This window comes from Petaurus breviceps, unplaced genomic scaffold (genome assembly GCF_028583685.1).
Source record: "Petaurus breviceps papuanus isolate PSGF00001 unplaced genomic scaffold, PetGlider_PUasm1.0 90434, whole genome shotgun sequence".
NCBI lineage: Eukaryota > Metazoa > Chordata > Mammalia > Diprotodontia > Petauridae > Petaurus > Petaurus breviceps.
In genome coordinates, this window is record NW_027187251.1 from 461,805 (window position 1) to 485,890 (window position 24,086).

Below are 24,086 nucleotides of genomic sequence, written 5' to 3' on the forward strand. Positions count from 1 at the left end.
AAATCAGTTCACAACTCCACCAACAATGCATCAGTGTTCCAATTTTTCCACATCCTCTCCAGCATTTATCATTTCCCCTGTTTTGTCATCTTAGTCTGACTGGTGAGATGTTTTGATTTGCATTTCTCTAATCAATAGTGGGTAGAAAGTTTTTTTTTTTAAGAAAAGTAGAAAATCATCTGTCCTGGATAGTTTAGATGTTTTCTACCTGGCGGTGAAGTATTAAGATCTGTTTTCCAGCCCTAGAAGTTTATAAAAATTAAGAGTGACTTTTCCTCAAGGAGAGAAAACTGAAGCAAAAACTGGTTTCCATAGGCTAGAACTGTAGGAACTGTATCCCTATAGTGTTTAAGCTCATGGATAAATTAGAATTCCTTTGAGAGGGATAGTGGCCATCATCAGTCTAGGGTAGTTAAAGTTAAGAGAATCTAGAATTCAGTAGTTGTGGAGGGTAAGAACTGTTCTGATGACCTACCTGGATCAAACCACATTTGTTTTCCTGCTACAGGACTTATATGTGAAATAAGTGCAGAGTAAATTCATACTAGAGTAGAATGTAAAAGGTCAGGAGACGTCCTTTTCTACTTCCCAGCAAAGTGTTTCCCAAAAGGATGATAGAAAAGGCTCAATAATAAAGAAGACAATGACTAAAAGGAAAGAAAAGAATTTAAATCAGATGACAAATAAAATGAAAAAGGTAAAAGAACAGGCATAAAGTCCTTAGGCCAAGAGGGTAAGTCTAACTTGAGAAATCAACTTGTACTCTGCAGAAAAATAAGAATTCACCAACCATCAACAAACATTCATCAAGTGCTTACTGTATACCAAGTACTATATTAAGTACTGGAGATAAACCCCTGGCCTTAGAGTTCACATTCTAATGGGGAAGACCATGTGAGCTATGGTATGTATGAGGTGCATATATTCAGCATAAATCGAATGTAATCTCAATGAAGGAACTATCACTCAGGGAGACTGGAGAAGGCTTTCTCCAGAAGGTGGAATTTAAGCTGACCCTTGAAAGAAGCTAGAAAGTGAAGGTGAGGAGTGTAATGTTAATGGAGGTTGAAGATATTCCCGGCCCATTAATAGGCCTCACATGGAGCCCAACTAGAGAAGCTTGATTAAGGGTGGCTTGTTTTTCAGGAAGGCCCACACCTTTTGTTACTTTGTATTAGGCAATCATGAGGGGTTGTAATGCCCTCTGACCCTGAAGAAGTGTATATATACTCTGAGGTTAACATTTTGCTTTGGGGCTTACTCATGGGAAGAGTGTTTGAGTGATGTAACCAGATGAGACTGGGTAGCTGTCAAGGAGCCCACTTGCCTTTGAAAACCCAGATGTTGGTGCTTCTTTCTCTGGTAACTATGTATGTATGTAATGGTCAGACAGTTGGATCTGTCTGTTGATCTGTGATGTATGTATTATTTGGTCAGATGGTTAGAAGTCCTGTCTGTTGGTCTTTAATGCTGTTATTTCTGCTTGTAATTTCTGTTTCTATTTTCTCTGAAATTCAGGGTGCTGACTTCTTTCCCTGAACTAAGTAAATGATATATATGTTTGATTAAAGTAAGATTGTTAACCCCTTTTGAATTGCTTTTCTTTAGAAAAGCAAATCAAAGAACCTGTGCTAGCAGCTGTCCTGGGCATGCCAGGGTGCTTACAGTTACAAGGAGAGAAAGCATTTTAAAGATGGGGGACAGGTAATGAAAAATCATGGAATTGAGGGATGAGAAGAACTGGCAAAAAGGCCAATATTGCTGTATCATTGGGAAGTGTGTGTCTTCCTACCAAACCCTGGTTTTTCTCCATGATAATCAGTCCCCACATAACTGACTACTTATTGGGCATTTCAAATTGAATGACCCAGAGACAAACTCAAACTCAAACCCGAAGTTGAATAGGATAGATAGATGGATGGAAATTTGGGAATCATCTGCGGAAATGTTAGTTAAATCCATGGGAGCTTACCAACAATGTAGAGGGAAGAGGGGCTAGATTGGAACCTTGACAGACACCTACATGTATGATGCATGATAAGAATGATGAGCTATTAAAGACAATGAAGGAGATATCAGGTGAACCAGGAGAGTTATATCACAAAAACCCAGAGAAGAGAGGGTGCAGGATAGGGTGGTCACCAGTTCCAAAAGCAACAGAGGTCAAGAAAGATTAGGGCTGAAAAGAGATGCAATAAAATTTGTCAATGAAGAGATCATTGATACTTTGGAAGGAACAATTTCAATTCAGTGATGAAGTTGTAAGCTAGAGTATAAAAGGCTGAGCAGTGACTTATAGGAGAGGAAGTGGAGGAGGTGAGAATGGAAAGCTTTTTCTGGGAGTTGGCCGATAAAGGGAGGAGAAATAAAAGTTGATAATGTGAGGGAATGTTGTGGTCTAGTGAAGGTTTTTAAGGATGTCAAATCTTCAGTCTCTCCCTATCATCTGGTTCCTTCCCTACTGCCTTCAAACATGTCCAGTAATGTTTAACTATGCCCAAAGGACTCTAAAACTGTGCATACCCTTTGATCCAGCAATACCACTTCTAGGTCTATATCCTAAAGAGATCATAAAAATGGGAAAAGGACCCACATGAACAAATATATTTATAGTAGGTCTTTTTGTGGTGGTTAAGAATTGGAAATTGAGGGGATGCCCATCAATTGGGGAATGGCTGAACAAGTTGTGATTTATGAATGTAATGGAATACTATTGTGCTATAAGAAATGATGAGCAGGCAGACTTCAGAAAAGACTTACATGAACTGATTGATGCTGAGTGAAGTGAGCAGAACCAGGAGAACATTGTACACAATCGTGCAATGATTGACTTTGATAGATTTCGCTCTTCTCAGCAATGTAAGGATCTAAGACAATTCCAAAAGACTCATGATGGAAAATGCTGTCCACATCCAGAGAAAGAACTATGGAGTCTGAATGCAGATTGAACCATACTATCTGCTCTCTCTTGTTTTGTTTCTTCTTTCTTGTGGTTCTAATTCTTCTTTACAACATGACTGATGCGAAAATATGTTTAATATGAATGTATATGTAGAGCCTATATCAGATTGCACACCATCTTGGGGAAGGAGGGACAGAAAATTTAAAATTCAAAATCTTATGGAAAGGAATGTTGAAAACTAAAAATAATTTTTTAAAAAAGAAAAAATGAATGTTAATAATAGATTTATTTAGGGGCGGCTAGGTGGTGCAGTGAATAGAGCACCAGCCCTGTAGTCAGGAGGACCTGAGTTCAAATCCGGCCTCAGACACTTAATATTCATTAGCTGTGTGACCTTGGGCAAGTCACTTAACCCCAATTGCCCTCCAAAAAACAAAAAAAAATTATTTAAAGAGAAAAATGTTTTATAGATTGGTACTTATGGAAGAATATATTCTAATCTGAGTGATTATGACTAATTAAATGGTTAACAAATTGTAAATAACAGGAACTCTGGGAAGCAATGACTATACCAACCAGGGTTTGTGATGGATATGAAGAGGAATACTGTGCATAATTTAATATGTATCCTAGAGTCTGCTAAGTTTTATTCAAAGAACTCATAGAAATCATGGCATGAAATTCTAAGTCAGCTCAAGGATAGGAGAATCCCAGAAAGGGCAAAAATTGTTAACAGGGAATTGAAACAAAATAAATGAGGAGCAATCACTTGAGTAGGAGTAACTCCATTCCAGGGTACTTAAAGAACTTGCAAATATGATTGTTGAACTGCTGTTGGTAATCTATGAAGACTCAGTTAAAAGGAAAAGTGGGCCTGGAGATTTCAAAGGGTGGGGAAAGTGAAAATATACAGTAATAGATTAGACCTCTGATGAAGATGACTAAATAGCAAAATAAATAAACAAATAAATTTTATTTTAAACAATTTAGTTTTTTTATTAATAATTTAAATAAATGTATTAAGTTTAAAGTCAAGGAAGTCAGATCTTCCTGAAATTCCTTTGTTGATCATGAAATTTCACTCAAATCTTTCCTTATTCCACCAAGAATAATTAGGGAAGAAATAAAAACAAAAACAAAACTCCAAAAACTAGAAAAAAAAGGAAAGTAGAATGAACCACTTGGAGATAGGGAGAGATTATAATGATAACAGCTCCTTTGGTAGACAAGGTCTCTCCCCACCACCTCTCACCTCAGGCTGGCTTGTGCTTATCAGGTCTGGAGATAAGACCTATCTATCCAGATCAGGCCTAGACTGTGGAGTTGAGAAATCCGACTTCCTGACCCTACATCTGCCTTAGGTCCAGTCCCTGATCTCCAACTCTTATTAACCAGCATGTTAGATCCCTGTGGAGGACCCATTGATTGTCTGCCACCATTCTAGAGCAGCCAGGCCTAGTTGGAACCGGTATTTGTCGGATTATGACGAAAGCCTTAAGAGTCTTCCCAATTTGTCTTGCCCTACCTCAGCCAAAGGTGGTAGGGATGTTCACTTCTCAGCCCTCATCCAACAAAATCAGCACAGAGCCAGGGGCTGAAACCAGCTAGGTGTTTCCCATTGCACTGCAACATAGAAAAACTTCTCTCAGGCCATCCCCATTCTAGAGATTAGGGGTGAGGGGAGGGGCAACAAGAAAAATTAATCTGAAGCCAATCCTGCTTTCCAAAGAGTTTCAGTGGGGTCACATCACACCCTCTTTTCCTGGAATGTACCACCTCCTATTTTCTCTTCTTAGAGTTCCTTTCTTCTTTAGATGAATCTCAAACCATCTTCTACATAGAGACTTTTCTAACCCCCCAACTGCCATCACCCTTCTTTTGGAACTACTTTATATTTAACTACTTTGTATATATTTGTATTTATCAACTTTATACTTATGATATATATTTTTATAGTTATCTAAACGGCTGAATATATTTTAGAATTGTGTTATCAATTAATATAATATTATTTAATTATAATAATTAATATAAATAATATTGTTTTAAAAATTATATTAAAATTAAATTTAAAAATTTAATTAAATTTTAAAATGTATTAAAATATATTAGAATTGTAAGTTCATTTCATGTAGGGACTGTTTCATTCTTTATACTTAAACCCCAGAGGAATTGGTATTTGACTCAATAGAGAGCCAGTGAAATTTATTGAATAGAGGATGACATGGTAAAACAAGCATTTTGATAAAATCACTTGAGCAAGCATGTGGATGATGGTTTGGAGTGGTGTGATAGTAATGGCAATTAAAGATTCCCCTGTATTGGCTTGGTTTTCAAATTGATTGTGTTAAAACCCAGAGTTTGTTAATCCCACCTGTGGGATGGGCTTGTTGATGTGAAAAGAAAGTCCTGAATTGGGAGGAGCTGGTGACGTAGATTTGGAGACACAAGAGAGAGGCGGAAGATCTTTTTTGGAAGCAGCACCTCGTGGAGAAAGAGAGACTAAGAGAATTGCTGGTGGCCGCTTTGAATTGCCCTGGACTTTTGAGACCTGCCCCCCTGAGCTGCCAAGGACTGAGGAGACATGGCTGTTTTGCTGGTACTTTGTCTGTCTGTTTTGATGTTATTTTGCCAGATTTGTCCACTGGTGAAAGACTGTCCTTTTGTTGAAGAAGTCCTGGAACCTGGCTGTTCGCTAAGAAGGCCTGAGACTGTCCTGCAGACAGAGAGTGAATACTGTCCACTGGTGAGGGACAGTACTGTTGTTGCAGGGGTCTGGAGACTGTCCTGCAGACAGAGTGAATACTGTCCACTGGTGAGGGACAGTGCTGTTGTTGCAGGGGTCTGGGAACCTTTCTGTTGGTTCAGAAGCCCTGAAGAAGGATTTTCTTGTTGTATGTTTACAGAAATCCTGGGAGAGGGCTTTGCTAATGTGTTCAGGGGTTCTAGGACTGTTCTACAGACAGAGGACAAATTCATGAAGGGACTGGCAATGTATCTTATGGCCTTGCTAAGCCTTGTCTCCCCAGGAACTAAGATTGCTGAGAACTTGCCTCGTGTCAAGATGAAGAAAAGACCTCCATTTGGGTATTAAGTGCTGTGTTTAAACTTGATGTTAACTCTGGGGTAGATTCAATTGTGATCCAGGGGTGGGGAACTTTTGACCTTATGTTTGGAAACTAATCTACATTTGAGAAGAGGGGCTTTGTGGTGGACTTAATTAAGGTATAGCCTAGGGGTGGAGAAGTATTTAGAACAGAGACTTTGTAACTGATTGAATGATTGGAAGATCCTGGGGTGGGGTAGTACTTGGAGATTATTTAATCATGCTTAGTAAATGTTGTATTTTGAATGATGTCATGTTTTGATCTTCTCTGTTCTTGGTTTGTCACTGAATAAAATAGAGAGCACCTATGCTGGTATTTTGAACCTGGGAAGTTGCCTTTGCTTGATATTACATTACAAGTGGGGAGGTATTTGAGGCAGGGAGACCAATGAGAAGGCTATTTCAATAGGCCAGATAAAAGATGAAGAAGGCTTTAACTAGGCTTGTGACTGTATGAATGGAGAGAAGGGGATGGACACAAGAAATATTGTGAGGAAATAAACAAGATTTGGTAACTGAACTCTTTGAAACCCACTCTCCTAGAATCTAGGAAATGAGTCATTGTATAACTAGCATTCCTCTCCTTATCAATCACAAACTCTGAGATGAGATGGTCACTTCCTCCCAAGGTTCCCGACATTTGTAATTTGGTGAACAGTTCCTGCTTACTAGTCTAAATCAATTCCAGAATAACACTTTCTTTCTAATATGTGTCAGACACCTGCCTGGGGCTGATAGCATTCCTCTTATCTATTCACATAAATTCACCTTATCTCCATTTCACCAGAATTCATCTCTCCTTTCTATGACAAGAACTAGGTAGCTTCTCTTCTGGCAATGTCTGTAAATCCTAATCTTAATTCTATGGAATGAGGAAACATGTTCTACCCTTTATGGGAAGAGCTTCAAACTGATTATATAATTCCAAAGGTTCTGTAGCCCTTCTTAACTTACTCCTTTGTCTTTCACTCATCTTCTGTCCAACCTTCTGATCCTCTATTGCCATTTCAGATTTTTGGAATTTTCCCCTTGAAGTATATCCTTCTGTCTTTCTTTTCTTTTTTTTTTCTATCCCACTTTTATTTATTTATTATTTATTTTTTTTTACATTTTCTTTTTTTTATCATATATTTATATATATATTTTAATATTTTATTTTAAAACTTTTAATTCCAGATTTATTCCCTTCCCCCCCCCCCCGCCACCCACCCCCACTGGGGGGACAAGCAGTTCAGTATAGGTTGTACATGTGTGGCTAATGCAAAACAATAACATAGTAGATGTATTGTAAAAGACTATTTTTCCCTCCCTCCTATCCCACCTCACACTTGTTCTATTCTCTACTTTGATCCTGTCCCTTTTCAAAAGTGGGTGCTTCCAACTTCCCTCCCCCCCAGCCTGCCCTCCCTTCCATCATCCCCCCTCACATCCCCTTCCCCCCCCTATTCTCCTGGAGGGTGAGATCCCCTATTTAGTGTGTATTTCCCTCCCTTCTCAAGCCAGATTCAATAGGAATAAGGTTGACCCATTCCCTTTTGCCTTCCTATTCTTCCCCTCCATTGTAACCATTTTCCCTTGCCTTTTCTGTATGAGATAGTTTGCCCCACTCTTTCTCTCCCCATCTCCTCTCATTATATTCCTCTCACCTCTTAATTTCACCTTTTAAGTATCATCCCTTCCTGTTAAATTGGTCCTGTGCCCTCTATCTATGTATACCTGTAAACGTATATACACACATTCACATATGTATTCATATGCCCGCATACCCTCATATAAAGACATATATATATATATGTATATATATATATATATATATATATATATATTTCTAATCCATTCAACTACTGAGAAAAGTTTCATAGGTTACAATTATTGTTTTTCCATGTAGGAATGTTAATAGTTCAACTTTGGCCAGGTGGCTCAGTGAGCAAGAGCACCGGCTCCAGTGCTGGGATGACCCGGAGCAAATCCGGGCCCAGACACTCAGCACCACACCCAGAAACAATAACTGGCCATGCAACCCCGAACAAGCCACTCAACCCTGATTGCTTCAAAAAAAAATAGTTCAACTTTGATAAGTTCCTTATGATTCCTTTTCCCTGTTTACCTTCTCATGCTTCTCTTGCTTCTTGTATCTGAATGTCAAATTTTCTATTCAACTCTGGTTTTTTCAGCAAGAATACTTGAAAGTCCTGTATTCCACTGAATGACCATATTTTCCCCTGAAACATGATACTCAGTTTTGCTGGGTAGGTGACTCTTGGTTTTAATCCCAGCTCCCTCGACCTCCGGAATATCACATTCCAGGCCCTTCGATCCCTCAGTGTAGAAGCTGCCAGATCCTGGGTTATCCTGATTGTGTTTCCACAATATTCAAATTGTTTCTTCCTGGCTGCTTGTAATATTCTCTCCTTAATCTGGGAATTCCGGAACCTGGCTATAATATTCCTAGGAGTTTTCTTTTTGGGATCTTTTTCAGGAGGTGATCGGTGGATTCTTTCAACCTCTATTTTGCCCTCTCGTTCTAAAACATCAGGGCAGTTTTCTTTGAGAACTTCCTGGAGGATGCTTTCCAGGCTCTTACTTTGCTCATGGCTCTCAGGCAGTCCAATAATTTTAAAATTATCTCTCCTGGATCTATTTTCCAGGTCAGTGGTTTTTCCCATGAGATATTTCACATTGCCTTCTATTCTTTCATTTGTTTGGATCTGTTTAACAGCATCTTGATTTCTCATAAAGTCATTAGCTTCCATTTGCTCCAATCTAATTCTGAAGCAATGATTCTCCTCAGTGAGCTTTTGAGATTCTTTTTCCATCTGGCAAATTCGACTTTTTAAGGCATTCTTCTCCTCATTGCCTTTTTGAGCCTCCTTTGCCATTTGAGTCAGTCTGTTTTTTAAGGTATTATTTTCTTCAGTCAGGCTGTTGACTCTCATTTCATAATTTTCTTTCATTGTTCTCATTTCTCTTCCCAATTTTTCTTCCACTTCTCTTATCTGCTTCTTAAGGTCCTCTATGGCCTGTAACCAGCTTGTATTTTCCTTTGAAGCTTTTGGTGAAGGAGTTCTGACTTCACTGTTTTCCTCCTGTTCCATGCCTTGCTCCTTCTTATCCCCAAAATAGGAGTGTAATGTTGGAATCTTCTGTCTGCTTTGTTTCCTTTGCCTGCTCATTTTGCCACTCAATGATTTGTCTTTTGGGCTTTTTGCCACAGTAGGACTTTGCCACCAGACAGGGGAGTTTTCATCCCAAACGCTGGGGTTTTTTCAGCTGCCAGAGGTATTAGATGGGTGCCCTCTCTGAGGTCTCCACATGCTCTGGCAAGCTGGACACACACCCCAGGACCTCCAACCTAGACTGCAATCCAGATCCAAGCAGGTTAAAGCAAGAGCGATGACCCCTCAGACTGGTGCTTGGTCCCCCTACACTCTGCAGGCCAGGAGCTGAAGCCGACACATGGCGCTGGCAGGCTGTGCTGGCATCTCATCAGTTTCTCGCTCAGGGGGTAGAAGCCACGCACTCCCACTTCCTGGGTCCCAAAGTCCAGACTGCACTGTCCTCTCACCTTGTCCTTCGCATCTATGTATTGATAAATCTGGAAATGGCCGCAGCTTCTGCTGATCTGGAGTCCCTCTGGCCTGCGGCTGGTCAGGCCTGCCCTGGGGCTAAAGCCTCGGCGTGGGGCTGGGCTCAGCTCCCAGAGCGCTGCGCTGGCCAATTCCTGCCAGCCTGCCGGGCTGTCCTCAGCGGGAGGTTAGTTTCTCTGTGTCATTTTGTGGGTTCTGCAGCAACAAAGTTTGTTTAGAGTCCCCTTTTTACATGGATTGGGGAGGGTGGAAGCCGGAGCAGTGGGAAGGTAGTGCTTCTACTCCGCCATCTTGGCTCTGCCCCGCCTATCCTTCTGTCTTTCAAGGAAGGCTTATCTTTCTGATAAATTGTAGAGAAATCTTCCTCAAGACATTTTATCTCCTCTAGTAGGAAGACCAATGTTACTTATTTAACAGCAGTTCTGGCAAGGTTTGGACTAGATAATTGTGTGACGGCTTAATTCACTAAAAATCCTGGAGGTTGTATGTCTCCCTAGTTCTAGAAGAGACAGAGCCATCATGAGATCAGAGCTAGGAGGTGGAGTTTTCCATTGCAGCTGTAATTTTTAAATCTCTCTGAAGACAGATACAGAGATCAAGTTGGAAAGTGAGGGGCAGCAGCAGATGGAAGATGTTTTCCAAACAAATAATTCTAAGTCTTTTAGTAGCTAGAACCCTTTAATTTCTCTGGCTCACCATTTAGCTTATTAAAAGAATATAGTAGAGACTGATTAAATTGTTGCCCATTCATGGAGGCCACTGGCACATTGGTGAATTTACTCCATCCTCTGTTTCTCCTCTGTTTTATTGCCAGATACAATGCCAGATACCTGGCTCATTTTAGGTGTGTCTCTGCTACTGTAAATTTTGCTTACAGGTTATTTGTATTTTTTTCTAGACAAAGATAATTTAGTCCTGAATTGTTGGTGTTTTCACTGTAAATTCTGTGATGGGGGTAAGGGTGGCGGGGGGCAACCTGTGATTAAATCCAGTTGACTTATGAAGTCTTTCCAGCCTGACAATCAAATGAATTGCTGAAGAGCTTGGAGAATTATGAATTGTATTAATCATCTGTATGTTTAAATTTTCTAACTTTGCAGAGAAGAGAAGCAACTTGGAGCCAGGATCTTTGCCCTAACTTAAAACTCTTCCTAGCTAATATTATCTCTAAGCAGACTGGTCACTTGGCACCAGGGACCTTTGAGTTTTCTCCATCCCAAAAGATGAGAAAGGGAAGGAGGAATAGAGGTGGAGACTTAAAAAGGAAGTCATATATTGTGAATGGAGACAGGTGTTATCAGGGAGAATCAATTAAATGTCCTTTTTGGGAGAATTGAGTGTAAGTGCCCTCCACAGTGATGTCTGCTATGCATAAAACTTGGCAATGGCAAAAACACAAACATCAAAAAAAAAAAAAAAACCCAACCCAGAAACATGGCACAAATTTGTAGGTCTTTAGAATATTTTCCACATTTGTTGAGATTCTCAAATTCCAATAACTTGTTATTAAGTCCTGTGGGTAATTTCCTGGAAAACCTTTGTATTGCTTGCTGGAGGAGGTATTGGTGGTGGTGGCAGTTTGACCAGAGTAAATTTTTTTAAATGGTGAATTTTTCTCTCCAGGGCTCAGACATGCAACTCATGTTTGAACAACACGTAGCAGATTCCTGTCAACATTTTCTTTCCAGTAATACTGTCCTCAACAGGGTTTTTTTTTTCTTCATAAAGTCTTCTGTAGAAATCCAACTTCAACTTCTCACCTCTTTCTCTTCTCTCGTCTTCTTGCTTTGTCTCTACATCATTCCACTGCTGTTTCCATTTGTGAATCTTAACTATAACCCAAAAGGGAAAAGCAAACCCCAAGGGTAACTAACCTATACCATCAGACACCAAGCAGGTGAAAGGACTAAGGAGAGAACACAGAACTCACTTGACCAATCTTGTGTTACTATATGCTGAGTGTAGGAGCAGTGGGTTTTTTTTTTTAAATTTGGAGATGTGAAAGTAAGTTGGGTGAGCCAAGACACTGCCTGTGAATGTCATCTTTAGTAGCATTCCTCTTGAAACCCAAATCAGAGTGGATTTCTAGATTTCCTTCCTGTTTGACACAAGTTCTCATTAACTTGCCTTTGTTCCAGATTTAGTTTCCAAAGCATCAATTCCTGCAAAGCAATTAAAGATCATTTCAAAAGTTCCTTTATCTAGTTCCCGTAAATGTTTTATTTTAAAGTTTCAATCTCTAATATGAATTGGAAATGTGTTAGATGGAAGACTAATTCTAGTTTGTTCTCAGAAGAAAATCGTTTCCAATCTAGCATCATTCATCTTCTCTACAAGAACCAGAATTGAGAAAATAGTGGTGGAGAATTTAGGGGGAAGTATATTGGTAGAGTTATAGAAGGAAGTGCATTGGAGTTATATTTGGCAATCTGGACATTGGGACCTTTGTGCCATAATCTCTTTACGTTGTTATTACATAATAGCATTGTTGTGTGCCTGTTTTTATCTAGGAACTAAATCTAAGTGGTGCAGTAGATAGAATGCTGGGCTTAGAATCAGGAAGACCAAAGTTTAAATCTGCCTCAGATACTTACTAATTGTATGACCCCGGACAAATCATTCAACTTCTGCCTGCCACAGTTTCCCCAAATGTAAAATGGGGATAATAATAGCACAGGTTGTTGTGAAGATCAAATGAAATACTATTTGGAAAGTGCTTAGCACAGTGGCTTGCACATAGTAGGCACTTAATTAACTTGTTTTCTTCCTTTCTTCCTTCCAAATGTGTGTAATGATCTAGGTTTTATAAAATAGCCAGACAGAGGGAAAGCTAAAGTACTGGATTGGATTTACTTGGAAAAGAGAAAGATGAAGCAGGAATAGTCAGAAAGAGAGACTGTAGGCTGGTCTACAGCCAGACTAAGGATAGCTCAATTTGTTGTAGAAGGGATTGGGAATAGATGTTAGAATGAATTTCCAAACCGTAAGAATTGTAATTCAAAACCATTAGAGGAAGGGGTGGCTAGGTGGCACAGTGGATAGAGCACTGGCCCTGGAGTCAGGAGGCCTGAGTTCAAATCCAGCCTCAGAGACTCAACACAAAAACTTAGCTGTGTGACCTTGGGCAAGTCACTTAACCCCAATTGCCCTCCAAAAAAAAACATTAGAGGAAATGCAATGTTCTTTGAGAATTATTTTTTAAAAGAAGACTCCTTTGTCTTTCGCCATAGTATGAGTGCACTATCCCCTGGAAGAAGAGAAAACCTAACTACCTTCCAATGTCCCTACCAGTCCCTCATTTTATTATACAGTAAAGGACCTAGAGCATTTTATAGTGCCTTGTGGACTGTGGGCTCTCCGAGATTATTGGCCAGTATGACAGGACTTTTCTTTCCAAAGCTCTGAGCCCCATGCCTTGCCACCCTTTCCTGATTCTCCCATGTATCTGATCATTCCTTCTTGTTCTTTTCCTAAACCCCTCACTATGGCTGTCCCCAAGAGTCTGTCCTTGGCACTCTTCTCTCTCTATTCACACTCTTTCATTTGACAATCTTCATCTGCTTCCATGGCTTCATATATAAATAATTATAGTGGACATTTATGTAGCATTGTGATTCTGCGAAAGTTTGCAAGATGCTTTACCTATGTTATCTCACTTGATTCTCACACTAGCCCTGTAAGGTAGGTAATATTATTCTTATTTTACAAATGGGGAGAAACTGAAACCCATGAGCACACAACCAGTGAGAATGTTTGAGCCTGGAGCTTTCTGATGCCAAGTACAGCTCTCTAGCCAGAACATCCTTGCTTTGGCTCAATAAGAACTGCTAGCTGACACCTATATCTATATATCTGGCCTTGATTTCTCCCCTGAGCACCAGTCCCACACCTTAAATGCTTGCTGAACATCCCCATCTCTATATACTATCAGCAGTTCATATTCCATAAATCCCATATGAAATTCATCACCTTCTTCCTAAAACTACTCCTTCTCCAGAATGCCCTAGTTCAGTTCATGGAACCATGTCTTCCCAGTCACTCCTCACATTGAAACTTCAGTGTCCGTCATCTTGACTCTATCACTCCCCATATCCAATCAGTTTCTAGGTTCTATTGATTCTGCCTTCACAACATCTTTCATATCTCTTTCTTCCTCTCTAATGACATTACCACCACCCTTTTGCAGGCCTTCATTTGCTCTAACCTAGATTGCTGTTGTATGTAGCACCCAGGGACATGCCCACCTCCTGCAGGAGACCTCCAGAAGTTTAAAGCAAAGGCATTTCATGAAATACCATAATAAGACTGGTAATAGTAAACTGTTTCTCCCATAAAACTGGGGCATGTTCTCTCACAAATACACGTGCCATTAATGGGAAAAGTAGATACACATATCTGAGACAAAATTGTCTCTGAACTTCCAAACAGGATGAGTTGGGGGGGGGGGGGGAAGACAAAAAGTAAACAAAAGTCTAGGGAAAAATCTTTTTGGAGGTAGCGGGGGACATCCCATATTTTTTTTTCTTCATTGAGAAATTTTTTTTCTTACAAAGATTATCCAAAAGAGAACTACTCTGGCAAGTTCCCTGGAACACAGAGCTAAGTCATACTAAGCTAGCTAATAAATACACTCAGAACTAATTTTATTTTTTTAAACGTTTCTTGCTCACTTGTCTTCTCCACAGATCAAGCTCTAGCTTAGGGCTAGAAGATCAGTGTTGCTTCCTGTCTAATTATTAATGAGTAATTATCTAAGTAGAAGCAACCCTTCTAGCAAACTGTCAAAGGCTCTGGTGTTTGAGATCCTTACCTTTTTCACTTCCAAAATCCCATTCTCTGTCAGTGGGATGAGAAAAGCCCTGGAACAAAACTAAACCCAAGAGGCTAGATCCATCTTCCCTGATCTGGTCACATTTCTTCCTTCATCATTCATATGTGCCCAGTAGAGACTTTTTGGACTCTGAGCCCATTCTGGCATCCTAAAACTCTCCTAGCTGGTTGCCCTGTCTTTAGTTTCTGGCCCCTCCAGTCAATCCAGCATTCACAGAGCTTTGAAAACATCATGCTGAGGGACAGAGCTTTCAAAAATCTTCAGTAGCTCCCTCTTGCTTAAGAAACAAAATAAATCTCCTCTATCTGATATCTAAGACTCTCCACAATCTTATTCCAAAGACCTTTCTGGCCTTATTTCTCACCATTCCTCTCACTCTCCAATTCCAGTCAAGGTGCTCACTGGTCTCATCCTGTTGTCTCCCATTTCCATGCATCTCCCATGCCTGTAAAGTGCTTCCCACCTTGTCCTTCTCGCCTATTGAAATTCTTCAAAGTTTAGCTCCAATACTACCTCCTCTATACAACTTTTCCAGCTAAAAGTATCCTCTTCACTCATATTTTACTGGAGCACTTTGTCCAGATGTCTCACATTGTATTTTTCCTTAGTCGTTCGCTTCTTGAACCAGGAGCCATGTTGTTTTCTCACTCTCTGTCCCCAGCTTTTGATACAGAACCTTACACACACTTGAAATTTAATAAGTGTTTGTTGAATCGAACTGATCTATGAAAAGTCAGCACTTAATAAAATTACAGGCATACCTCACCTAACATTATGAACGTGTTTTATGAAAGCATGATGTTAAGCAAAATGACATTACACAGAGTGGTTAGTTTCATAAGGAACAATGTTATAAAATAAATGCGTGAATGGCCATATTGTTAGTACATAGTTTTATTGACTTCACAATTGAGTTTGATTATAACATACTAATGAGGCTATTGTGAAATTATGTTGGTCAGATAGATTTTATGTAGTATATGTCTGGATCAGTAAGAACGACAACAGGAAACAAATGGGAAATAACGTTGGTCAGATAGACTTTATATAGTATATACCTGTATCATTGTAGCAGCAAGCACCCCAGCATCCCCAGGGTCGCTGTCACCACAGGTTCTTAGATCTGCTTTGATAAAGGAAAGCAACTCAAAATGGGTTAACAAGCTTACTTTAATCAGTCAAACATGGATTGTTTACCTAGTTCAGGGGGAAAAGGTCAGCACCCCGAACTTCAGAATACACAGACAGAATTATCAAGTCAGAAACAGATCAAGTAGACAGATTTCCAAACTGTCCAACCATTACATCCATACCAAATCAACATCTGGGTTTCAACATCTGGGTTTTTCAAAGCCAAGGGGGGGCTCTCAACAACGGCTTCCCAGAATCCAGATCAAATCACAGAACATTTCTCAAAGTGAGCCCCAAAACAAAGCTACACATCAGGGCTTATATAGCCTTCTCCTGGCTCAGAGAATGTAACAACCTTATTGACTCACTGGCCAATCAAGAAGTATCTACTGAAAAACAAGCCTCCCACCCCAGGCTCCAGGTGCACTTTAGCCTAGGGGCAGGGAAGATCTTAAAAATTTACATTCCCATTACAATCATTAATAATAATAATAATATTTTTATTTTAAGCTAATCAGGGAATTATGTTGGTCAGGTAGACCTTATATAGTATATACTTGGGGGCAGTTAGGCAGCACAGTGGATAGAGTGCTTATCCTAAAGTCAGGAAGACTTGTCTTCCTGAGTTCAAATCTGGCCTCAGATACTTACTAGCTGAGTGACCCTGGGCAAGTCATTTAACACTATTTGCCTCCGTTTCCTTATCTGTAAAATAAGCTGGAGAAAAAAAAAATAGCAAACCACTCTAGTATCTTTGCAAAAAAAAAACCAAAAACCCAAATAGGGTCACAAAGAATTGGACATGACTGAAAAATGATTGAGCAGTGTATACCTGTATAATTAATTAAAATAATATTTTAAAAGTTCTTTAAGATTTTTAGAGTGCTTCATATTATCCTAATCTATTCTCAAAACAACTCCATGTATTGGTAATGGGAATTTGAAGATCTTCCCTGCCCCTTAATAGGCCAAATGTAATCACATGGAGCCTGTGATGGCAGGAGTTTGCTGAACAGGTGGAGCAGGAATCTGGGAGTCAGAGCAGATAGTGCAGTGGGAGAGAGAAGACAGGCAAAGAGACAGCTAGACTTGTGAGTATTTGTGGGAAAGTTTTGGGATGGTGTTGCTCTCTGCAGTGTTGTGTATAGATTTCTTTGTTGCTGTGATGAATTTGATTTTCTGGTGTTGGAATTTGGCTCTCTGGAGTCTGAATAAATGTTTTGCTTCTGTTTTCTATATGGAGAGTCTGTCATATTTTGTGATTCAGAACAATGCCAGTATATTTATAGTCGCTGCCAGTGATGTGAATATTACATTGGCACTATACCCTGTGAAGTGGGTGCTGTTGTTATTCCCAGTTTCAGATGAGGAAATTGAGACTGAGAGAGGTTAAGAGACTTATCCAAGATCATACAACTGCTGGTAAATGTCTGCAGGTAGGATGTGAACTCAGGTCTTCTGAACTTGAATTGAATTTCTGTCTATATTACCAGGCTGAGACCACAAGTCATTTAATGTAGCAAGAAATAAACTGATATTTGGAATGTCACTTTATACTTGCAGGGAGAATGGGGGTAGGAGTGGGTGGATTGGTTTAATAAGATTTCCACAAGAGGCAGCTGGACACCTGAAGCCACTCTGGAGTTTGTCTGAGATGCACAGTTCCCTGAAATCAAAAGAAAGTAAGGAGAGAATGACTAGGGAAAAAAGCCTCATGTATGATCTCTCTTAAAAGTGAATTAAAGGGAATATTAGTTCTACAGCATGTTACCAGGAAGAGAGCTGGCAGGAAGACTGATCTCTTTATACTAGTTGTGACCGCCAAAGAGCTCCAGGAATGTTCGCTGGAGCCCAATGATGAAACCACAAGCACATTATTCAACCTTTGCGGTGCCAGAGAGTGGTGAAGCAGCTGTTATCTGGTTTGGCTTAGGAAGACAGGCTGCAAGGACTTTTGGCTCCCATGAGTTAGCACCAGTGGAATAATTTTGTGTCAGATTGATGACCATTGCTGGAACATTGATTATAAGTCCTTGCTCAGTGAGCCAGGGCATTTTGTGTCCTGGCTGGAGACATAGTTGTGGTGTTAGTATCTGTAGCTTGCTAGTTGCTTGGATAAGATGAAATAGATGCTCTCTTTAATAAGTAAGAATCTGGGAAAATGGTGAACCCAATGATGATGATGGTGGTGGTGGTGGTACCTGATATTTACATAACCTATTGACTCTCACTTAATTATTTCATTTTACCAGCCATAGCAGTGAAAAGCTTTTACTTCCTTTTTCAGCAAGTAAACAAGCATTTATTAAATACTTTCTATGTACAAATTTAATTGTTGATTTACCTTCATGGGGAGTTTAGCCCGGCATGATTAAGATGTTGCAGTGGAAAGACTAATGGATTTAGAGCTATGGTATGACCTTGGACAAGTACCTTAATCTTTCTTGGACTCAGTTTCCTCACCTGTAAATTAGGAGGTTGGACTAGTTGCCCTCTAAAGACCCATTCATTTCTAAACCCGTGATCTTAAAATGGTTTTAGAGACAATAGTGTTCCCAGTTAAAACTCAATTCAGGTCAATTCAAGTCAACAAGACTGCATGAAGTATTTATATTGTACAGGTGTGGTTAGTATGCCTTGGTTTTCTTTTCCAGAACAGTCAGGCTATATCTGCACTTTAGGGTTCTAGGGTACCCTGAAAGATGGGGGGGGTGTTTTTCTCTGCTGCTCAGTCCCTTACCATCTATGTTCTCATTCAGTCAGCCAACATATATTAAGCACCTTCAAGCATTGTGCTAAATTCTAGGAAAACAAAGAAAGGCAAAAGATTGTCCTTGTCTTTAGAGAGTTCACAATTTAAAGGGGGGAGAAAACATTAAAACAAATAGTACAAGCAAGCTATATACAGGATAAATAGGAAATAAAAGGGAAGGCACTAGAATTATCAGGGATTGGAAATGACTTCCTATAGAAGGTGGGATGTTAGCTGAGACTTGACCCCCATATTGGTAGGTGCTAGTAACTAGGACCCCACTTCCATTTAACCACTTACCATCCATTGGCTTTTACAAAGGGACATTTTAAAGAACAAACTTACAAATATAATGAGGCTTCCATTACAAATGTCATGAATGGAGGAGTGGGCTCCACATATGCAGTGAGGGCCCATGTGTGTTCAGGAACTGTCCCCTGTCTGTAGCATGGAGAAGGGGTCGTCAGATGGCTTGAAGGGAAGCAAAAGAAATATTTCTAGCTTCTCCCCCCTCCCCACCCTTTTCCAAAGGAGCCTTCAATTCCTTCCAGAAGGGAAAGCAGGAAATTGGGACTGGAGGCCACCAGTCTGCTCTCCTCAGAGAGAGGGAGTACCTGATTAGGATTAGACAGAGGTTAAGTGATTTTCTGAGAATCACCCAGCTAGTAAGTATCTGAGGTCAAATTTGAACTCAGGTCTTCTTGATTCCAGGCCCAGTGCTGTACCACCTAGCTAACTGCAAAACTTTACCTGCATTCTGACTGGGATTCCTGTGGCTTGGTCTCTTACAATCCAAATGAATCTCCTTCATCTAAAAGATAAAAGAACAAACTCAGAGTCCCAGACCCAGGAGTGTGCTGGCAAATGTTTAACAATCAGCTCTCCAAAACCAACAAATAAACCTTACTCAGGAAACCCTTAAAGTTTAATCTTTCCTATTAGCATTTTCCCCATCACTTTCTTAAGTTTAGACAATCTATCAGTCAATCAAGTCTTGATTTGTAGCATTTACTCATTTCTAAGGTGTAAATGCACCCACTAAAATTTTAACCACAGTCTTGTGAGCTGGGTTCAACACATCCCTACCCAGGACCAAGGATGACTTCTTGGAGCCATATGTCCTTTCAGCATTGTATCTTGTTGGACACTGACCCAAAAAAAGTCCAGCTATGAATGGAACAGTCAAAAGGGTTCCAGGTAAGACAGATGGCAGAAGCCAATCAAAGAACCTCCCTTTTATCACATAGTTAGCCAATGGAACCAGTTCCAAACTGTGTCTACTTACTCCATAGCCTCTCCAAGACGTGTCCTTTACATGTCTTCATGACAGTCTCCCCAGTTTCTCTCCTTGGGACATTCTGTCCTTTAAATGCCAACTACAATCACACCTTCCATAGGAATTCTTTCCTAGTACTTCTTAATTCCAGTGTTTTCCTTCTCTTAATTATTTCCTATTTATTTTGTTTATGGTTTGCTTCGTATGTATTTGTTTGTTTGTTGTCTCCCCCATTACATGGTAAGCTTCTTGAGGTCAGGAACTGTCTTTTGCTCCTTTTTGTACCCCCATGTGCCTGGCACATGATAGGTGGTTAAGAAGTGTTTATTGAATTGAAGTGCTGTTCACATGCTCCAGACCCCCCATTACAAATTCAGGTGGCTGCTCCAGGTATGTCATGCTTTGGTTTAAGGTTTCCAGGTCTCGGGCTGTGGGTTTGAATCCTCCTGCTGCCAAGTGAATACTCACTGAGCTCAAGCATGATAGGGTCAAGGATGAAGACCTAAATACTTATTGACTGACTGATTCTACAGATAAGAAAAGCAGATTTAGTAGCCCACTAAAACATGTCCCAGATCTTCACCTTACTCCTCATGAACTAGGCTACACAGGGGAGGAAAATCATTTAAATGAACATTCCTTTTTATTTGCCTTTAAGAAATTGTGATTGAATCTAAAAATGTGGCTGTCCGGCAGCTTTCAATTATTCAAGAATTTATATCCATTTGGAATCACTTTGCTTCTCCACACCACCTCCCTGATAACTGCCTGCATATTATTTACCCTATTGTTGGCAGTGTCAGGAAAGGAGGTTAAATTCCTTTCAGATCATTCACGCGATGAAGCAACAGTTGAAAACATGAAGCAAAAGGAGTTTTTTGCAGTATCTGTGGATATTCGTTACTGTACCTGGGTTATTCTTGTTTCCTGTTGCCACAAAACTAGTATTATTTGAACGACCAGGCCATTGAAAAATGGTTTTCAGGGAAACATTGTACACATTAACAGCCATATTGTGCCATGACTGACTTTGATGAACTTAGCTCTTTTCAGTGATGCAAGGATCTAAGACAACTTCAAAAGACTCATGATGAAAAACTTCACCACTCCAGAGGAAGAACTTTGGAGTCTGAGTGCAGATGAAAATCATGCTATTTGCTCTCCTTTTCTTTTGTTGTTTTGTTTTGTTCCCTCTTTCTCATGGTTCCTCCCATTTGTTCTAATTCTTCTTTACATCATGACTAATGTGAAAATATATTTAATATGGGGATAGTGAATAGAGCACAGGCCCTGCAGTCAGGAGAACCTGAGTTCAAATCTGGCCTCAGACACTTGGCACACTTACTAGCTGTGTGACCTTGGGCAAGTCACTTTTGCCTCACCTTCCCCTCTCCAAAAAAAAGAAACCCAACAACTCAGCACACACGTGTACACATGTGTGCACACACACAAATAAAATATATTTAATATGAATGTATAAGTAGAGCTTGTATCAGATTGCAAGTCTTCTTGGGGAGGAGGGAAGAGAGGGAAGAGGAGAAAATTTAAAACTCAAAATCTTTTTTTTTCCTTAAAATGTTATTTTAACTCAAATGCCAGAACACAAATACAGAATAGAGAAAAGAAACAAAAACATTTCATAAAATTGGAACTTAAATACAAAGTTAGAAAGAAAATAAAAGCATGTTGTGTGCTAGCAGAACATAAGCAAGGATTCAAAATATGTACCAATAAATTTTCATTTCAAGAAAGCCTATATGACAAATAATACAAACTGTGTTGAGAATTGTCCATCTTTGCTTCCTTGTGAGTTTTCTTTTGTTCCTTGCTGTGCACTTTTTTACTTTGTTCTTTTTTCTCCCTCTTCCCAACATCCTCTCCCCCTAGAAGGCCACAATAAAATTTAGGTATGTTTCTCTATAGCTATAAATATATAGTACCCTCTCCTATCCCCCAGACAGCTACAATAAAGTTTAGATAGGTTTCTCCATAGCTATAGATATATACATACACATATACATACATATATAGACATACTTTCCCAAACATATTCTACTCCTGATCTTTGTTTTTATGTATATGCATATCTCTTGTTTCCTATCCCTCCTGCCTCTTCTACTTTACTTCTGCCCACTACTTTGCCCTCCTATAACTTACCTACCACCCTTCCTAGTCTCCCCATTCATCCCTCCTCTATCCTCCCATTCTCATAAATCTAAACATCCTTCTATGCCCCTTTTTACCTATTCCCTCACCCTCCCCTCTAAAGATCCCTCCCTTGTCCTCTCCCGCATTCATATGCTCCTACCATTTTATTTCTTCTGAATTTAGAAGACTTTTATACTTTTAAATATATATGTTTTGTTCCCTCTTAGACCCATTCCTGATGAAAGTAGGTTACCAGAACTACCAGCCCTCCTCCCCCAGCTAATTCCTGTGTATCAATTCTTCCTCTTGCTCCTCATTTGTATAAAATAATTTCTCTTTTAGGCTATTCCTAAATGGTTTTACTTTTAAAATTCATATCATACTCAAGTTTACCCCAAACTCTCTTCTGAACTACCCAATTATTAATAAGAATCTTAGACATTCATTTTATATTTTGCATGTATAAAAAGTAAACAGTCTGTCCTTATGGATCCCTTATAATCAGTCTTTGTTATGTACTTTATATTTCTATTGATATAATATAATAGAATATTTATATTCTATTCTTTTATGTCAAATTTTCTATTAAGTTCAGGATTTTTAAAAAACAGTCTTGAAAGTCTGAGAGTTTATTAAATGTCCATTTTTTTTTTCATTCAAGATAATACTTAACATTGCAGAGTATGATATTTCTGGCCGGAGCCCCAGTTCTTTTGCTCCTCGATATGTTGGGTTCCAAGACCTGTGGTCCTTTAATGTCTCTGCTGCTAGGTCTTGTGTGATTCTAATTATGGCACCACAATATTTAAATTGTTTTAATCTTGATGCTTTTAGTATTTTATCCTTGAGGTTTAGGAATTTGACTATGATATCTCTTTTAAGTGGTGATTGATGGATTTTTTTCATTTCTACTTTCTCCCCCTTGTTCTAATACTTCAGGACAATTTTCTTAAATTATTTCTTGTATTATTGTATCAAGATTCTTTTTTTGATCATAACTTTCAGTTAGTCCAATTATTTTTATATTTTCTTGACCTATTCTCCAAATCTGTTGTATTTTCTCATGTTTTACTTTCTCTTCTATTTTTTCATTATCAATATTTTGTTTAATCCTTTCTTGATCTCTTATAATTTCACTGACTTCGCTTTGCCCAATTCTCATTTTCAAGGTGTCGTTTTCTTCCTTAAGATTCTGAATCTCTTTTTTTCTATTTGGTTGGCTTTCCTTTCATACTCTTCTTGTTTTTCTTGGATTATTCTCATTTTCTTTTAAAAATTTTCCTCCATCTCTGTCATTTGATTTTTAAAGTCTTTTTAAAGATCTTCTATAAATTCTTTTGGGGCAGGTGACCATTGGATGTTACTCTCTGGGGGTTTCTTTACTTCAATATCCTCCTCTGAAGATGAACCCCAGTCATCTCTAGTCCCATAATAGGTTTCTATGGCTGGATTCTTTCTCCTTTGTCTGTGCATTTTTTGTGGTGATAGCTTAATTATCTGTAGTGACCTCTAGCCCTGGGGTATGGGAAACGATGCCTCTTGCCCCAGATCTTCAGCTTTTCCCTCTAGCCTGAAACCAGAGCCAAACCTCCAGCCTGCCTACAGCCAGGGGCTTTCTGCCCCACTGCTTCTGTACTCACCAGGTCTATGCTGGTTCCTTCTCACCCCTGCTGCTCTTCACAGCACAGCAGAATCTGGCGTTCCTGGTCAGCAGAGGTTCCCTCAATCTTCCAGGGCTCAAACACCCAACTTGTCTCACTATCCTGAGGGTAAAAGTTCTGGTGGCTGGGGCTGAGGCAGCCTCTCAAACCAACTAACCCCAGGGTTTGCTCCTTGCACTTAAAAGGGAACCTAGCCTAGAGGTGTTTACTCTTCACAGAGTTCAAACCTCTCCTGGGATTTTTCTTTTGATCTTCTCAAATTGTCCCAGGAGGACCCAAGTTATGCCCCTGTTCTTATTTACCTCTACCCACCCTTTGTTCCCCTTAAGGTGCTATTTTAACTCTTTTGTGTGGAAAAATCTTGAGAGTTTGGAATTTTCTGACATACTCTGCCATCTTCCCAGAATCCTCTGTCTAAAACTCAAAATCTTATGGAAGTGAATGTTGAAAACTAAAAATAAATAAATTAATTATAAAAAAGGGAGGGGTGACCAGGTAGCACAGTGAGTAAGAGCACTGGCCCAAGAGTTGGGATGACCTGGGATCGAATCCTGGCTCAGATACTTAGCACCACACTCAGAAATAACTGGCCGTGTAACCTTGAGCAAGTTACTTAACCCCAGTTGCTTTAAAAAAAAAAATGAAAAATTGTTTAGTTTGATTTATAAATGCACAGTAAGATGGGCAAAGAG